This window comes from Acinonyx jubatus, chromosome A3, assembly GCF_027475565.1.
Source record: "Acinonyx jubatus isolate Ajub_Pintada_27869175 chromosome A3, VMU_Ajub_asm_v1.0, whole genome shotgun sequence".
Classification (NCBI taxonomy): Eukaryota; Metazoa; Chordata; class Mammalia; order Carnivora; family Felidae; genus Acinonyx; species Acinonyx jubatus.
Window position 1 is genome coordinate 101,697,346 of NC_069388.1, and position 17,198 is coordinate 101,714,543.

The 17,198-nt window shown below is 47.5% G+C and overlaps 1 long non-coding RNA gene across 8 annotated transcripts in view; it reads left to right on the plus strand.

Moving 5' to 3' along the window:
• Nucleotides 1-17,198, plus strand: part of LOC106976029 (uncharacterized) — a 154,654-nt gene that overhangs the window by 53,253 nt on the left and 84,203 nt on the right. For all 8 annotated transcript variants that reach the window (XR_008289467.1, XR_003412429.2, XR_003412427.2 and 5 more), the window contains exon 2: nt 10,164-10,285. This is a non-coding gene — a long non-coding RNA (uncharacterized LOC106976029). The remainder of the gene's footprint in view (nt 1-10,163; nt 10,286-17,198) is intronic.

A 17,198-nucleotide genomic window follows, 5' to 3' on the forward strand; every position in this document is an offset into this window, starting at 1 on the left:
TCAAGCCACCATCAATGAAAAAGTTTTAGGTTCAGAAATATACTAGGCTCTTCCTAGTCCAAGAGTTTCCACAGTGCTTTTTAATCGTGCTAACAGACCCTGCCAGAGCAGAATTACTTAGCTCTAGCCTGGGTTTACAACCCAAATTCTCCTGTTCTTGTCGGTCTGATCTGTCTTTGTTCACTCACTGTATCACTAGCATGATGGCTTCGGTTCACACTAACAAGAAACGCGATTCCTGTGTCTGTGTTCACTCCGATACAACAGTGTTTAACACATTACACAGTCCTTATTCTTGTACACATTTCATTTTGTGACTAGAAAGCTACTTGTTTTCTCTTTGTGGAAAATAGAAAATAAAATGAGAGAGACTCCTTTCCAGGTCAAGAATTCTGAGTAACCAGGTTTCTCTCATCCTTGTCTGTCTGGATTCTTTTTTCTTTTTCTTTTTTTTTTTTTTCTTTTCTTTCTTTTTTTTTTTTTAACCAGTAGCAGTTATTTGTAGATTCTGGAAAACTGTACTTGCTTTCAAAATAAATAAATAAAAAGCCTGGTCTTCTGATTTTACAGTTGAACCTTCCCTAACCCTTAAAGCCAGGTTACTTTACCAAAATTGTCATCAGTTCATACAGGATGGATTGGCTTCAAGTAGAAAGGGATATCTAGCAAATTGGGGTGGGGGGGGGACTCTATTTTACTTCCGCTTAGGAGTGTCTCTGAGTATAACAATGGTATTTGAAAATCTTGCCGTTCACAAAGGCATTTTGTGAGAAGAAAAGTTAGCTAGTTGCCCATGAAGTAATTATGCTGAAGACAATTTTTAATATGGAAGCGTTCACGTTTTGGTTCATAAACTCGTAAAGAAAAAAAGTGGGGAATTTCTTTTTAATGCTTCGAACATTTCTTCAGTGAAAGCTCTTCTCCTGTGCCACTCGGCTCTTAAGAAATTCCCGGGTTACAGATACAATTGAGGGCGAACTCGAATCTGTTCCGTGAGCACGGCCTTTTTAGTTGTGGTAAAACAGAGTTAAAATGACACCCGTTTTGAAGAAAGTGCTTCAAGATCATGTCATGTTTCACTCTTTCCAGATGACTAAAATCATCATTTCCCAAGTCTTACCTCGGGGGAAGGGGACATGTGTGGTTTAAAAGAGTGGGCAAGTATTAGTTAAGGTCAGGCTTTTTCTGAATGTGAGCCTTCGATGGTGCTGGGTAAGGGCAAGGGCAGATCTTCTAGGGTAAAATACTCATACAGAAAAATCTCTTAAAGTGACAGATTCAGGTGGTTACCATAGTCTTCTCCATTCCCTGTCATCATGCACTGTAGTGTTCATTCAAGGCTTTTTGGTTTGTGTGTTTTTAAATGCTCGTGTCTCGCTTTAAAGGTTCAAGCACTGAAAGGATTGAAACACAAAAGCATGAAGTGTAAAGTCTGAATCACATGTTTTAGGTCTGGAATTAAACGGCATAACCCATGACCTTGAATAGAAGATGTCATTACATGGATACTGTCACCGGGTCACGCTCACCAAAAGCAATGTCTCCCTCTCCCCAAGAGTGATTGAAACTGACCACAAATGTGTCCAGTGATTATAAATTCCCCCCTGCTAAGCTTTCTGTCAGTCAGTGTGGATTTTCAGTGTCCTTCCTGAGTTTTGTCATTTCTTTCTTTTTAGTTCTTTTTACTTGTTTATTTGCTGGTCTATGATTTATGAAGAAATCCACTTTCAGAAGAAATAATGACTTAGTCTCTGTGGGTGTTTCCTTTCTTTACTACCTGAAGAATTTTCGAGTATGAATAGATTACAAGGAAACAGACCTGTGCAAAGAAGGTAGAGGAAAAATATGAACTAACTTTTCAATTGTTTGAAATGAGGGGGATACTGGGCTGAATCTACTGGTGTGTTTCAAATTGTTCCTCAAGTTAATTAGCCAAAGCACAGAGTAGCAAGCATTTCTTTCTAATATAGATGTTAAAAACGGCTTAGCTTTTCTAAATATAAATAGCAAAGACTAATGCTCTTAGTATTGCCTGAAAAATTTAGAAATGTCTGCAGGCTGTTGCGAACAATTGTGTCTTTATGGAGAGTTGTTTGGGCTTTTTAGAAACTCATTAATTTGATTGTAAGCGTCTGAGGGTTATCAGGAAAAGAAGCTTTAGAAAATGGTTTCAGAATGTGTCATTTTCTCCTTGGTTTAATCTGAGATGGTGTGTGGGCATGCTGGTATTTTAAAAGGCTAAAAATGGTGTAGTGCTGAAAACAGAGAAGTTTTCTTCAATCGTCTCTCTCTGACACTCTGCTTGTCTTCCAAGTAGTAATTCTTGGATTTTTTAGCAAGGATTCTTTCATTCTTTTTTCATTTTCAATTTGTTGTAGGAATAATTCAGCAAGAACAAAATTAAAAAAAAAAAAACACACAACAAACCATGTCAGCTTTCTATCGTTTTGATCTTAATATTTAATGTTTCATAAAATTAAAACCCTGTGTTTTCATGTTAACTAGTTTCATTATTATTATTTTTTTTTTTTGTGAAATGATTTGCGGTATAAGACTGCCATTTAGTTTCAATATTAATCTATAAGATGAACTACGTGGGTGTCATTTATTTTCAGTAGTAAATAACTGCTTCACTGGTTATTTACCTTAGCATAATTCCACTGATTCCTCTAGGCTTTTGGTCTGCGTGGTCAAATAATACTTGATGTGTGTGTGTGTCTGTAAAATAAAAATGACATGCTACCTCATCAAAAGCAAGCTCATGGTGTAATGGTGACCAGAATTGGGGAATGTCATGTAGTTGGTTTCAAAATCCAAGCAGTGGATTATTCATTAATTATTCTTTTTTCCAGGAAAAGTCTGATTTGGTTGTTGCAAATGTGGATTTACTAGAATTCTTTTTTTTTTTTTTTATAAATCATTTATGTGTGTGTGTCATTTTAACCTTAAAAGGGGTTAATTTAGCAAGAATAGATACCTTTTCTGTTTGTATTGTGGCTTGTTCAATTTCTCATAAACTGTATTTGGTAGCTAAAATGTTGAAAGCAGTTTGGGAACAAAATGTCTGCTTAAACCATGACAAAATTGGCCACAATTTGCCGATTGGGCTGATAACAAAAGCCAGCAACACAAAATAGGTAGAAAAACAGTTTGTTCGGTGATGTGAGACCACTGAAGGTCTTTATGCATGTTATTTTTTTTTCATTCTGGTGTTTATGTTGCGCTGGAAGATAAGTTTTTGCTCTCACCCATAGATTTTGATTAACCATTTCATCTGGTGGATTTCTTTTAAAACTCCAGAAAACAAAGCTGTTCACCTGGGCTCTGAGACACATCTGAGTTGAAATCCAGCTTTGCCCCTAAACCCCACGTCTCATTCAGGCTCCACCTGCTTGTAAATGTCTCAAAGCTCACAATTTGATCTTTTAAAGCAGCCCTGAAATGCCATTGTTTCAGGTTTTCACCATCGACTTGCATGGCTCTCACTAACTTTTTTGCAAGTGTCAAACAAAAATTACAGTTTGCAGTTTAAAAAAGAGCTCTCTCCCCGAGCATGCAGTTGAGAAAAACGCCAACAATTAAATGTACACATCGACTCTCCTATAGCGTCACAGACTGTGCAAAAATATCAGGGTTTTATGCGAGACAATACATGTTTTCAAGTGATAGAAAAAGACAACGGCACCCTCTCTCCTCTCCGTTGTTTTGACTTCTCCTGCCATGCCTGCGTGTGTGTGTGTGTGTGTGTGTGTGTGTGCGCGCGCGCGCGCGTGTGTGTGATGGTCTTATTTTTCTGTCTTAAAAATCAGATACTCCAGGGCAATAATTAGGATGAGGCTTATGTTTCTACTTATCTAATCTTTGTTTTCACAAATAAATACAAATAACTCAAACTGAAACTTGATGGCTTTGGTGATAATAAAATAGCAGCCACGGGGAAATTTTCTTCATTTTAATGTTCTTTCACAACCCACATTCAGTTTCGGTAGGAAAATTATTAACCTTTCAACAGCCTGCTAAGACATAGGCTCCTAATACACTCTGGAGGATGATTTGCAGGTTTTGGTTCTATTTTGAGACTTTGTTGTACAGTTTTTTCTTTTTCTTTCTTTCTGTCTTTCTTTCTGTCTTTCTTTTTCTTTTTTCTTTCCTTTTTTTTTTTTTTTTTTTAAGACCAAGGGCTTTCTTTGACAGCGATAGCAATGACTTGAAATCCTTTCGATTGATATCTTTTCAGCGCGTGCATATTTTACAGTGTTCGTATTTATATTTGATCACGGTCAGAGGGAGGGCTCCTATTTCCTGTTCTCCTGCTGTCTGAGGCTGTGAAAGAGGAAATGTTCTGTGGTCTCACCGGTTTTCCTCATTCTAATCCTTGGGTGGACATTGTGAGTCCCGTGTCCCCATTTTTCAAAATCCAGCTGAGCTGTATTTCGGAGAGGGCCAGTGGCTCTGTGTTAAGCATCTGGCTTGACTCCTGCCTGCCTTGGGTGGCCTCACGTCAGTGTCCGTCACTCCAGAGCAGGTCAGGCCCGTCTGGGCTTGTGGTCCTGAAGGTCTGCGTAGCCGCCAGCTTGCGTGGAAGGCTCGGCACGGGGGTTTCTCCCTGGCTGACTGCTGTTTGGTTTACATCTCTGGTAGGGGCGTGCGGGGAGGTGATCATGATCTGGTAACTCCTGTGTCTTCACCTGAAACGCACAGCGGGGCAGAACGTGGGACAGGAGAGGCACTGGGCGCGTGGGGTGATCTCAAATGGCAGTTTCCATTTTAGGTGTCTTCTCCAAGTCTGGCTGGGACGGCCACACCTGCAGAGAGGGCCCTGAATGGGACGTGCCCTACGTCTGGCGAGGCTGGGCCTCGTGACTCATAGTCCCCTTCTCTGTTCCATCTCCCCCACCCTTGCAAATCCCCGGCCTCCCCAGTGCCCTACCCTACCTGTTCCCACCACCCCGACGAGGCGGACGGTGGAAGCTGAGGAACATCTTGTTATCTGTGCACACCTCCGTCTCTGCCACTTTCAGTGTCTTCCTCCTCCTCCTCTTTCTTCTTCTTTTCATACTTCCTGTATGGGGTTAGTGTTTTTCTTTCTTAATACTAAACAAACTATGTTTTTAATGTTTTTGGGGGGGTGGGGGGCGCCTGGTCATGTTGCCGCCTACCTGCCCGGTCGTGGGCTTCTGCTGGTGCCAGGTGTCGGTGCGAGCAGAGCTCTGAAGCCCAGTGAGTTTTGCCCCCATTGCTCCTCCCAGGGTAGCAGTAAGGAGGGTCGAGCTGGTGAAAACGTTATCCTCCTCAGGGAAAACATACTGAGAGCGAATGAAAGGAGAGCCACAGTGGGGCAGGGGGCCTGCAGCTTGGCTGAGAGAGCAATGTGATGACCGGGGGGGGGGGGGGGGGGGGGGGGGGGGGGAGGGGGGAGGGGGGAGGGTAATCACTGGTGCGGGTTTAGTATCCCAAAAGGCTCAGCCTATGCCAGGCAGATGAGCAGTACCCAAAAAAGGAGATTGAGGGGCACGTCGTACCCACCTTCCTCCCCAGGTCACTCCAAGAACTTGTTGAAAGTCTCAAATAGCCTCTGAGTTGCTGGCTCTTTCCTGCCACTGTGGGGATCTCAGGAGAGAACCATCCGGTGAAGAACTTGCGAACAGTTGACTAAATGGAGAACATCAGTACATGGCCAATGTGCAGTCACCCGCGGTCACTAGGGACCAAGCCCATGTCCCCTTATCCAAGAGCATCACTAGGTCTTCTGAACATCAGTCACCACTGGGGATTCTTAGGCGTGTGTCTGAACCACCCTGAAACATCCCTGGGCCCCACTGCCAAAGTTTCCAATCTAGAAGGTCCGGGAAAGGGCTTGCAGATTTGCATTTCTAACAGATTCTCAGGTGATGTGATGCTGCTGGTCCAAAGACGCGTGTTGAGAAACACTGGTTAGGGCCATGGGCCGTGGGTGATGGGAATACCTAAAAGGCCAATGTCTGATGGACCTGTTGGTTGTCTCCATTTTCCCTCCAGCGCCAAGTCCCTTCGTGCGCTCAGCACTGCCTCTACGATAAACCCAGTCCTTCAGAGTTTTGTCTCTCTTCGTAACTGGAGAGCAAGTTTACTCGTAGTTTTGGACTTCCACGGTGTCAACCAGACTACAGGTCTGCTAAAATGGGTTTGAGGTTTAGTTCTTTGAAAAGTGGATTTTATCTCAAGGGTAGTGAAAGTGGCCAAGGTGGGGGGGGGGGGGTGGCAGGACTGGACCAGGAAATAATCCAGTGAGGGCCACCTGGCCCAACACTCTTGTTTCCATTTCCATCTTCAGTACAGATGGAGGGAGGTATTTAATAGGTACCTCTCTGTACCAAAAGATGGGCAAACTTCCAAGATCCATGGGGGAGCGAGCTGATTGAGTCACCTGTGAGCTCCTGTTCAGCCCAGAAAGGGGGCCGAACATCTTGATCGGGATGCGAGGTGGGAAGGTGGGTGGCACTATTTTACTAGCTACTTGCAGAACTCCCTGTTGTCTTCCAGGTGAGAGGGATGAGCCTACTAGCACCAGCCTGAGAGGGCCGATGCCACGCGTAAGGGAGGGCACACGTCTGAAACTGTGTCTGACATATGGGATGTGCCCGATAAATGGTGGCCGAGAGGACCTGGGTGTGTTCTGGGGCAGCCCGGGGATAGGCTCGTGCTCTGCTAACAGGGGTTTTGAGGGACACGGAGTCTTTTCTGAACCACGTGTCGGTCTGTAATGATGCGTGGAACACTTTGCAAAAACTGCTTCTCAGGGGACATCCCCTCAGGAAAGGCTCTCGATCTGCTCAGAGTTACGTGGCTTTGGCTCTAGAAATGGGAGCCCCCTTCAGAAACCAGGGAAGGGGGGCCCCTCAAGCGTGGGCTTCTCCCTCCCCTGCCCTGACATGTCTGGCAGCCCAGAAGCCTAATAATTTACACAAGGGACCCGTATCACTTATCTCCGAAGTTAATCTGTGATCATTTTTGGCTGTGGCCTCACAGTTTTAACTTTCTGAGAAACGAAAACCAGTGGAGTCCCAAGAGCTGGGCACCTTGGTGTTGTTGAATACACTCTATCCTCCTGGGCAGCTGTTTCGAAATCTCAAAAAGTTGGCTCCCAACCCTGTCAGACTCCACCATGAGTCAGCACGAACAGGATGTGAGTGCCTGGCCTGTCATTTTCCCAAGCGTTGACAAAGACGCTGGTGCAGAACAGGCTCAAGTGTGTGATCTGTACATGGGTGGCTGGGGGCTCCGGCTTGGCCTTTCAGCGGTGAGACATTGACAGCACCATGGATGTTACAGCAAACTGAAGTCTCTGGCTTTGCTCCCCCGCCCCCGTGCCCCGGTCCTTACTGCCTGGGAAAGAGGCTTGGGTGAAACCATCCAGTGAACCATCTGGTCTGGGGGTGGATGTCTGAGCTACTGTTTTCTTCCCCCTTCTCAGTTTCCCAGGCCTGGAGCCTTTCCTCTGCCATTAGGAACGGAAAGGGAAGGATCCGGGAGCTAGCTCAGGGAACATCCAGAAGGTCGCCTGGGCTCCATTTCGGGTCCACGACGAGGGCTTGTATTTGCGGTGTGATGTTTGTGACCCTGGGGCCATGCCTCAGATCTGAAAGAAAGTGAAGTTGTGTGCGCAGGGGGAGACCTACCGGGGGGCCCTTCAATACTAGAGATGTAATTCAGCCAGACTGGGAGTGAGTACAGGAAGAACATGTGACCTTTGGGACTGTCCAGTGTGAGGCTGGTGGTTTCCACCAACTATCAGTGGATGCTGGCATGTGGGAAGCCACATGTGTGACTGGCTCTTAATTAGGGGCAAATCTTTTAAAGTTCCTGAATGGGCTCTCTTAGGTTGTTTTTTGAATGGTAACTACATAGCCGGCCGACATGGAGCCATTATGGATTTTACTTATCCATGCAAGAGCTCCTGAACAAGCTAGCTCTGAATGTGGGGACCAGGTAGGAGGGATCCACATCTCGGTCCCAGCAGGGTCCCTTCCAGTCTGATCTTAGGACAGTTGCCAACTTCCTCCCTGCGGGTGCCTGTAAAATGAAGGTTGAGCACATGATCCTTAAAGCCCCACCATGCCTCACTCTGTGATTTTGGTCAAGGTCTGCATGGCTGGATGTCTGTTACTAGAGTCTGCCCAGGCTGTCATACTTTGGTGTTTCATCCCTCAGAAGTGGGGTAACTGGAGGACAGCACAAGTTCCTAAGCCATCTCTCTATCTCAACGGTGACACTAGAAGACCCAGGTTTTCCCTTGCACCCTTCTCTCTGGCTGACACATTTCTTCGCTCCTATTTTCCCTTTGCCCACCCAGGAAGGCACTGCATACGAAATCTTGGGGTCAGTTTCCAGACGTTAAGTCACAATAGAAAATGCCAGCTCATAGGACACAAATCAGGAAGCTGGTTTTCCCAATAGATTCATCTGGGCAACGTTCTTCCCAGAATGTTAGATACCACAGAGCCAGATTTATCACCTTTCAGAAAGCCCGGTATTTCACTGCCACTGGCAAATGGGGCCCTTGACAAAAAACAAAACAAAACAAAGCAAAACAACAATAACAAAAACCCTCAGGCTGCAGGAGTTGATGTGAATCAGCTAACGCATTTGCACAGAAGGTTAGGGGAAAGGTAGAAGGAACAGCAATACAGAGTTTCCAGAAATAAATACAGACTATCACAAGTGCCACGCGAGTGTTGGGAACAGCAGGGACGGTGAGTGTTACGGGGAGCTTGAAACTCTGCCACTCAATAGAACTCTGCCGGCAAAGGCTCCAAAGTCTCCTTGTGCAAAAAGGGTTTGGGAAGCACACAATGAATGAATTTCAACAGCTTTCTTTATTTCCTAACTTCTCAGCGTCTTTTGTATGCTACTGTGCTTTGTGAATGAATCTCTAGGGGGAGGATGGAGTTTTTCCAAAATCGGGCACCCCTTTCCTCCCTTTTTACAGAGAATTTTGCGCCATTAACAAAGGTCAGGAAATGGGAAGCGGCAGGGGCAGCCGGTTTTCCTGGGAGACTCAGGGCTGCATCTTGGGCAGGTTGCACATGGAGGGGACGGCAGACCCAAGGAAGCTCTGAGTAGACAGGCAGAGCCCGTATCTTCTCTGCCCATCAGCAAGCAGTGCCCGGTCAGAGAACACGTCTGCAAAAGCACAGACTGGTGTGGATTTGACCTCCCTCCCATGGCAGTTCTGTCTCCTGCCTTCTCTTCCTCCCCTGGAATGTCTGAGCCACAGATTTAAACGCAAAGCTGGCTTGCAGGGCCATGATCTTTGGGGGAGGGGACATCATCTATCTTCCTGCATTGACCTGTCCCTCTGCCTGCCTTTGGAATGATCCTTTCACTTGTTTGGGAACTGAGAATAAGCTTCCGCAAACTATCTGCTGCTTGGGAGCCAAACCGTACTGGTCTCAAGTGGCAAAGTGGTTTCAATTAGACCCTCTGTCCTTAGAGCTGTCTCAGCCCTGTGCTGTCCTCAGGGCTTTTGTATGGTCAGGGGCCCCTTCTCCCTCCACCTCACTGAGACTCCTTGGTGCAAGTCGCTCCATTCGCGATGTTTTGGTGCACCTGCTAATTCTCTTGGGATGGAAAGAGGACAGGGGCCAGAAGTTCAGCCTCCATATTCCTTGTCCCTCCTCCCTGGGCTGCAATTCCCCGGTGACCTCTCTCACGTCTCTTTGGACCCTTGAGGAGTGCTGCTCGGTGTAGCACCTGGGCAAACAATGAGCAAATACCAGACTTGTCCTGAAAGTCCTGTGTGACCCTTTAGCAAGGCCAACAGGAGCACGTAGGGGAAGAGCCTCAATGTGCCCCAGCAGTAGACCCTGACCCAGAAGGTCAGAACTAACTTCAGCTTTCAGTAAACAGGTAGTGGGCTTCTGGGAACATCTGCCTTTTCTGTCTCTTGTGAATTATTTTTAAACGAATGCCCTGCTGCCCACCCGCCCCCCCCCCCCCCCATCATCACCGCCCGCAATTTTCGTTGATTATCGCTGTTTGAATAGGTGGTGATAAACTTGATTCCCCAGCTCACTGTGGCATTTATGATCTGTCTTTCCCTTTTCGGTTTCCATGTACTGGAGTGACTGTCTCTCAATGCGGTTGGCAGTGACCTGTGTTTTTCATGCATGTTTTTGTTTCAGAATAACTGGGAGGTGAAACAAGAAGCTCAATGACGCAGTTGATCGAAAATGACACAGACACAGAAAAGTCAGGACTCGGCCCCCTCCAGTGCCTCCACCTGCTGCCCACAGCCAGAGTGCAGGTGAAGGGTTTCCCCTGGGGCTTGATCCTAACTAAACCCCGGAAGACGTTTGGAACTCTTTTTCCACACCTACTCTAATCGTGGCCTGTTAATGATCACACTAAAATCATCACTAACTTTGAGCCTTCTACTGGAAACCTCTGTCTTCTCAGCTGCCTCCTTTTCTTCCCCCGCACCTCAGTCACCTTCGTTCCACGAGGTTTCTTGGGCTCATACTGTTATGGCATGTTCTAGAGTTGAGTTGGATGGGACCCACTCTGTCCCTCCCCCTTCCCAGCACTTACCAATATCAACAATTATGCTGTTTGTTCACTCATTAATTGGCCGTGTACCTCTCAACCTGCCTTCCAAATTTCAGTTCAATAAAGGAAGATTCTAGTCTGTCTCATTGCCCAGTCTGTCCTCAGCACCTGGCGCTCTGCTCAATAATTATGTGTTGACTGGATCCATCATCTTATCACTTCTCATGCTGACTCTGTGATATTGAGTTGCCCAGTATTCTAACCACTGTTTGGTGGATGAGGAAATTGTGAATCCATTTACCTCTGGTGATCTAAGGGGGTAAATGGAGTGGCCAAGGTGGGGACACAGGCTTTCTGTCAGTATACTGGCCGGCAGGAAAGGTTGATCATAAACTCTCTCTTACCTGGATAATCAGATTCTCACCTGAAACCAAGTTTTGCCTTGCAAATCAATGTCCTTAAGTTAAATCTCATTTGCTTATGTTCCTGGAAGATTAAAGGCAACCATGTAGCAGAGGGATGTGTCCTCAGTGGGGAGTCTGGAGTATGGGGCCCTTGTCCTCGCTCTGCAAGCTGTTGCCTGGGTGAATCATCTAACTTCTCTAGGCACTACTTTCCTCGGCAGAACACCAAGAAGACCAGATGATCCCAAAGATCCCACCCTGCCCTGAGGTTCCTTTCCCTTCTCTGCCAGTTCTGTTTTTCAGAGTCTAGAACTCTGAGGAGGCAGTGCAGAAAGGTATCGTGGGGAAACACAGGCAAAGCCCCTGAGAATACACAGAGCCCAAGCCCAGTTGTGGGTTTACGGACGTGCCCCATGGGGTGCTCACACATACCGAAACCCCTTTAGACACATCCCTGTCTTGGTATATTTCGTTCTCGAGAACAACAGGAGGAGCAAAATAAATTGAACACACAATTCTAGATGGATGGGGCAATGGTTCTGAACCCTGGCCAGACATCAGAATTACCCAGGAGTTTTCAAAAATCCAAATGCCCAGGCTCCACCAGCACCATTCACAACAAAATTTGGAATGGTGGGGGCAGACATGAGTATTTTTTTTTTTTTTTTTTACTCCCCAGGTAATTCTGTCATGTAGCCAAGGTGAAGAACGGTTGATCTGGGGCCATGTTGCCCAATATGGCTAGGAGCCACGAGCCACATGTATCTCCTGAAAACTTAAAACACAGGTATCATCACAGAAAGTTCTACCAGACAGCTCTGTCTGGGTGAACTCTGAGGCCTATAACCACCAAGTGAAATTACACTGAGTGCAAGGGAAGTTTAAGGTAATTATCTCAGTCTGTTAATTTGACTAGGGCCTGCTCTCCTGTCTTGGGCCTGCAATATATTTTTCATCCACCTCTTGAGCCCGGGCTGGGGCAGCAGCAAGAACGACACGCTTTCAAAGCAGTGCATGGTAGGATCCAGAAGAATTTACAATACCTACAAAGGTCCAAGGCTCTGACTCAAGTCATCTGGCATTTACTCTGGCTATCCCTTCAGTTTGCATCTTTGAAGCCCCAGCTCTGGAAAGGGAGCTGTCTGAATGATTGTTTCATTACCAGAATGTAGGACAGTGGGAAGCAGGCCTTCCAGGAAGAACTTTTGGAAAAGCAGATTGCCAAGGGGTGGGGGTGGGGGGTGGGGAGGGTTGGAGTTTTGCAGGAGTTTGGAGTTCTGTAGGAATTCAGGCTTTGAGATGGGCTCACTGAGGCCACTCAGCCAGCTCAGCCAGTTTGGGGTTACAGCTGGAGAAACAGAAGCCAAAGCTGAATCATTTTCTGCTTATCACTCAGAGACTGTCAGAGTTTTTTTCTTTTTTTGGAGGGAAAGCACCTTACAACAAATAATAATACTATTTTGAATTTCGAAGCTTTCCCTTTTTCAAAGCACTTTACCACCTCTGACTTATTTTGTCCTCACAACAAGGCCATAACCTAAGTAGGGAAAGGGTTTTTAGTGCCTGTCTAACACCCTGAGCAAAAGCTCAATATTATGGAAAGAATTAAATAGTAAAAGTGGAGACTCTGAGGCATTATTTTGTCCTCTCTGGTCACACTCAAGCACGTAGCAGCATAGCTAGAACCAAATATACCTGAATGTTGCAGTCTTACAGTGGATTGTGTTTTTCAAAAGAACATAGGCTTCACATTTGTTCTGTCTCATTTCACCCTAGCTTTCTAACTCCTGCGAGTTGATGGTTGGAGGCCATTTTTTCCTCAGAGGTTCATGTGACTGGCAAAGGTGATAAATACACCTTCAGTGTCTCCCCACCCCCACCCCCAAGTTAGTTTTAAAGTGGAGTGTGGGACAGAACAGAGGACAGGGCCCCTGTGGGTCTCCATGGAAATATCTCTGTTTCCCTCCAAAGGACAGAACTGGAGCAAAAAAAAAAAAAAAAAAAAAAAGCCATAGACCGACACGGTCACCTTGGAGCCTTCAACTCTCTCTACGTGTAGAGCTGCCGAGAATCGTTTCAAACCTCACTTGCCAGTGGGGAGAAAACACCCAAGAGTCTGTGTTGAGATCGAGTGGGTGGCCTAGCCAGGACGGCCATCTCCAGCAGCGGGCATGGGAATAGAGGTAGCAGGACCGAGGTAATGCCATGGTCTGACCTCTTTGGGAAGGTTGTCCCAGCCACTGTGAATTCTCCTGGTCATTCCATCATCTGGCCCATCTTTGGTATCTTATGTACCTAGGATACGATGAGAGGTTTTCAGATGCTTTACTGAAAGCAAGACGCACTTTCTGGGGCATTCCCCTAATCGACTGTTCTGGTGAAGCTCGTCAAAACAGGAAATGAGGTTAGCATGGAATGACTTTCTCTTAGAGAACTCGTGGTGCCTCTTAAAGACCACCACTTTCTTCCCAAATGCTTGTGAACTTTGTCTGATGCCTCTTCTGGGTTTGCCCGGAAACTGGAGTGAGTCTGCTCTTCTGTAGTTTTTAGAACCCGTTCCTTCGGAAAATGGTGGTGATACTTGCTCGTTCCCAGCCTTCCAGCCCCTCTCTCCCTTGCACCTCAGTATCTCGAAGATGTCTGCAAGTTGCTCTGGAGTTAGAGGTGCGCATACCTCAAGCCCAGCAAGAACGTGGCTCCGTGCACGTGCCCTTGGCTGAGGTGGTCACACGGGGGCTTTAGGGAGCTCCCTCCTCATGCTGCTTGGCCCCCATGCTCCCTTTTCATCAGCTGTGCCAGTAAGAGAAACGAATCCAGTGGACGAAAACTTAGTGAAAACAATCCACTTTCTTGCCCTGCTCCATGTGTGGGCATCTGGCTCAGAAAGGCACCGTAGTTGAAACAGCTGTGCCCAGCTTCCTTCACGTGAGTCCCCACGCAGGGTTCTTTGACTCAGTTTTCAAAAGCAGTGAGGGTTTCATAGTCTGGGCGAGCGGCAACACGCTTATCTCTGCTGAGGCTTTCTGACAAATGGCTTGACCTCAAATTTCTAGATTTACATGTCTTTTTGTTAACACTGAGATCCTTTCAAGTCACATTTGCTTTTCCCCAGTAGAAGGGAGTCAACCTGGAGAACGTCTGGCCTTGAGTCACAGGTGTCCACGGAGGACTGATGTCTCCAAATATGAGAAGTGGATTACCTCCTGGAGGTCTGCCTATGCATAATGCTCTCACTTCTGTAATCAGGGGTCTGCCTCCCTTTTAACATGATGTAGCAGGACCTCAAAAGCCAGTCTGGGTCCCCATGATGAGTGGGACCTGCTCTCCTTTAACCTGGGGTCCCTGCCTCACTTTTTCCAGGTCTACAACAGGTACCGCCTTTTCAGGGACGGTCACTTGAGTAGTTGGATGAATAAACGTGCACCTAGAACAATCCCAGCTACCACCTGAGGCTTTCATTTGTTCGGGACACAACTTTTGGTGGTGCACACGTTACAGTTAGCTCTTGAACCACATGGGGGTTGGGGGCACCAAGGCCCCACACAGTTAAAAATCTGCCTACGGCTTTTGATCCCCCCCAAAGCTCAACTACGAATGGCCTACTATTCACCGGAAGCCTTACCAATAACAAACGGTTGATTCACACATGCTTTGTTATATGTATTATTTTTACTAGGCAGTGAGGCTGAGAAAACAATATTAAGCAAATTACAAAGAAGGGAAAATACATCACAGTGCTGTACTGTAAAACATCCAGGTATAAGTGGGTCTGCTCAGTTCAAACCCATGTTGTTCAAGGGTCTGCTGTATTTCCAGGCCTCATCACAGGCCCCAGAGATGGCATTATTATCCTTTTGTTTCAGTTAAGAAAACTGAGTTTCGGGGCACCTGGGTGGCTCCGTCGGTTAAGCGTCCGACTCCTGATTTTGGCTCAGGTCATGATCTCACGGTCGGGTGTGTGAGTTCAAGCCCCACATCGGGTTCTGCACTGACAGTGCAGAGCCCGCTTGGGATTCTCTTCCTCTCCCTCTCTCTGCCCCTCCTCTGCTCGTGCTCTCTCCCTCTCTCTCTCAAAATAAGTAAATAAAATGTTAAAAAAAAAAAAAAAAAGGAGTGTGACTAGTAAGTGACAGTTAGAGGAAAGATAGCTGAACATAACTGAAAACAGAAGGCAATCAAAAGTCCAAGGGTCCCTGCCGAGTCCTGGGCACCCCCTCCGCTGAGCAGAACTTCAGGCCCACGCGGCAGCCACCTGAGACTTTTCCTTCCTCCCTCAACACTGGCAGCCATGTTAGTCTTGCCTCCTGCCCTCTTAGCAGAGGGTCTTTGGCAGGGCGGGGGGGGGGGGGGGGGGGCAGGATGTGGATACACTTTGGTTCTGCAAACTGCCCACTACTCCAAGTGTGGTTGGAAGGTCAAAAAAGGCAGAGGTCCCACCCTGGCCCCTGGCGTCAGAATCTGCCGTCTCACCAGATCCCAGAAGACCCGTGAGCACAACTGCTAGAGCTCAGCTCTCTGGGCCTCTTGAGGTCAGAGCTCTGTGGTAACACCTTCTACCTCCAGAGCCCAACGTGTGCCTGCCTTACGTAGGTGGTGAGGAAATGTTGGTAAAGTGAATTTGGTCTTTATTCTTCTGAGAAGCTAGTTGGGGAATTTGGGGGGAATCAGTCAGAGGCTCTCTGGGGTCCCAGGCAGGCCCCCACCCCTCAGCAAACAGTGAGGTTGTGTGAGAGTCAAGGGGACGGAGAAGGGTATTGGGCTAAGAAACCATAAAAAGAGTTACATCAGTAGAAGGGGTCGCTGCTGCTGTTTGAGGAAGAAAAGCAAAAACGAGGGAAATGTGGCATCCAAAACAGGGTCCCGCCTGCAGCCCTTAACGATTCTTACTCCATTATTTTCATCTTTGGAACCTCTAGAGGCGGTAGAACACAGCCCTGTAATCCGTCACTGTCTTTAGGTTACCTTCCGTCCATCTGCTGTTTTCTTTCCTCCAGAAGTTAACTTTACCGACAGTAACTCCCCCACACTCCTGTCATCTCCTTGAGAAGGAAAAGCTATTTGGCGGTTCATCGACGGTTCTGGCATGGCTGCCTTACCACGAGCACAGTCAACAACGGGAGCGTGAGCATGAGCGTGTGCGCGTGCATGCGTGTGTGTGTGGGGGGGTGACCGTGGGTGTCAGTAGCGTGCGAGCACCTGTGTACGTGCCGCGGTGTGCGTGGTGGTTGTCTGTGCGTGGGTGGAGGGGGCGTGGGGGCGGGCGTGTTGTGTATACCGTGGGTGTCCCTCCTGTGCGCAGGCGGGTGGGTAAGCGGGTTATCTGGGATGCGTGTGGGTTGTGGGTGGGCGTGTTTGTGCGCGGCACGGGTGTTGAGCACACCCCTTATTGGGGGGCTCTCTTCAGAGCCCCGCAGAACTCCACATGGCACCACCCGAAGAGGAGGCAGCACCTCAGGAAGGATGTACCCAGGACAGGGTCACCTGAACAGAGGCCCCATCCTCCTGCCCTCCTCGCTGACCTAGGGCCAGTCGAGGGGCGCATCGGCCTCCAAGTGTCGTGTCTGGTGTCCGTGCTGGAGGACAGCTGAGTTCTTTTTCCAGCACTACGTCTCCTGCTGGCACCCACAGCAATGCCTTTTCTTGCACAGGCAGCCAAGGCCAACCATGGATCTACTGGGCGGCAATATGCCGACAACAGATGAGGGTGACCCACCCGGTCCCCGGAGCAGCTGGTGCCCGGTCTGCTGTCCGCATGGCCCCCGCCCCAGCCCTCACGTGCGGTCCCTCGGCAACAGCACTGCTCGTGTTAGGTAAAGGCTGCCTCACTTTCCTTGACACGTCTCTTCCGAAGACAGTCATGGCCCCTGAAGGCATGGCCAGTGCTGGGGCCTTTCCTTTAGGGTTGGAACAATGGAGACCCCATTAATTACAAGACTCAGGCAGACGCGCCCCCAGTTCTGGTCTGCCTGGTCCCTGACAAGCTGTGGGATCTCTGAGCTTTGGTTTCCAGCTTCACCCTGTCAACTAGGAGGCTGTTTGCAGTAATGCACGAAAGCATAGTGTACAGATTCAGTTATGGTGGCTGTGATCACTATTATTTGCATTTGTAAAGATTGAGGATTAAAAAAAAACCAAATATATCAGGAAATGGTAGGAACATACCGTCAGTGAAAATACTTGGGTAGGGTCCTAATGACCTAAGCTATAAATATAAAATATGAAAAGGAAGAAAAGATCTAAAAGGCAGGGGGGCCAAGACAGCAGTCT